This window comes from Bison bison, unplaced genomic scaffold (genome assembly GCF_000754665.1).
Source record: "Bison bison bison isolate TAMUID 2011002044 unplaced genomic scaffold, Bison_UMD1.0 scf7180017864461, whole genome shotgun sequence".
Taxonomy (NCBI): Eukaryota; Metazoa; Chordata; class Mammalia; order Artiodactyla; family Bovidae; genus Bison; species Bison bison.
In genome coordinates, this window is record NW_011495023.1 from 337,988 (window position 1) to 339,711 (window position 1,724).

Consider the following 1,724-nt stretch of genomic DNA (forward strand, 5'->3'; position numbering starts at 1 on the left):
TGGTGATGGACAGGGAGGCCTGGCGTGCTGCGATTCATGGGGTCACAGAGAGTTGGACAAACTGAGCGACTGAATTGAACTGAACTGAAGTCAAGCATGAGTCTAGGAAGTTAACACACAGTCTATGCCAAGCAATTAACTGCCAAAGAACAGGCTCCTTTTGTGTAGTCTTTTTCACTACCCTTAAAAGAAACAACTACCAATACTAATAAAAATGGAATAAATGGATTGCTAAAAACGTTTTCAAAATTATCTTGATATTGCAGAATTGGCAACATTTCCATCATGAAGATACTGTTGATAACACTAGGTAGGACTAGGCTTTACAGCCAAGGAAGGATTATACATATACTATATATGTGTTAACCATATATTGTTTCATAGTACTGCATAGAAGTACCTTATTTTGAGGTTATTCAATAACTGATAAAATTATCAATATAACTGTGATAAGAACATTTACTGAGAGAAGCGTTTCAAACATGATTGCACTGAAAGGTTAGCCATTTTTGTACATTTCATATTCCGAGGCCCCACTGAATTCTGAAGAATTGAAACGATACCCTAACTTCTATTACCAGTTTCTCCAAAACATTAAGATAAAGCGTTAACATATATTTGGAATTTTTGCTGGGGTCTTGGTCTCTGACTGATGAGTTGGCTGAATGTAATAAGGGTGAGGACTGACTGCCTGTGAAAGTCTTTTTTTGTTCCATGGTCAGTGATCACAGGTATTAGCTGATGAACTACCTTGCCAAAGTATGAGTCCATCTACAAAATCACAAATATCAGTTAAACATCATATACTTGCCATGCTCTACTGAAATTGTATAGCACCATAAAAGAAAATGCCTTTATTATATAATTTAGTCTGTTTCCACACAGTGGCTCTCCTAGAGAGAAGAAAACAAGCTATTGGATCACCTAGTAATCAGAGGTTTTGTTGGTGGATAATTTCCCATGATGCTGCCTTATTCGCCATGTACTTAGGGAAAACTATGAAGACCTAAATCTGACCCACATTTGCCTGTTTTTTACTCCCATGGAGGAGATATAAGAATTCTCTTGTTTCTATTATAACTGATACTTAGTTCACCTAGGCTTGGGTGGAATAATAGGAGTTATTCCAAACAGTTTAGCAAATCAACCTGATGCCACCTTTCTCCACAGATTCAAAATAATCATTTTCATTATACAGGGAACTCTTACATTACTTTTACTGTGCTTTTGGTGTCCCATTGATTTTTGCATCTATTTTGGGGATAGCAATATTTTTATAAGTTTGAAAATGATAAGGAAGCTCCTATCTCTCTTATTTAAAAAAAAAGTCTTTATTTTCCTATATTTACACTTTGTTTCTTCAAAAAAGAAATTCTACTAGGATTTTGATTGGATTTCCATTATGTTTGGTAAATAATTTGGTGACAGTGGTAACTTGATGATATCTTTATCCAGAAACATAGATTTTTGTGTTTCTTATATCTTAGTAATACACCTAGTCTCTTTTATATTTTTGTTTTAATTGCTTTAGATTAGGAGAACATTAAGGTTTTAAGAATTATACTTAAAAGTAAGCGTGTTCAAAGCTCTCCCTTTTCCTCTACAGCTTTTAAAATATGTAGTTTAGTGTATGCTGCTGCTAAGTCACTTCAGTCGTGTCCGACTCTGTGCGACCCCATAGACAGCAGCCCACCAGGCTCCCCCATCCCTGGGATTCTCCAGGC

General features: G+C 35.8%; 1 protein-coding gene across 4 annotated transcripts in view; it reads left to right on the forward strand.

Annotated features, from left to right (window-relative positions):
• Positions 1–1,724, forward strand: part of LOC105002977 (selenoprotein O-like) — a 34,540-nt gene that overhangs the window by 2,394 nt on the left and 30,422 nt on the right. The window lies entirely within an intron of this gene.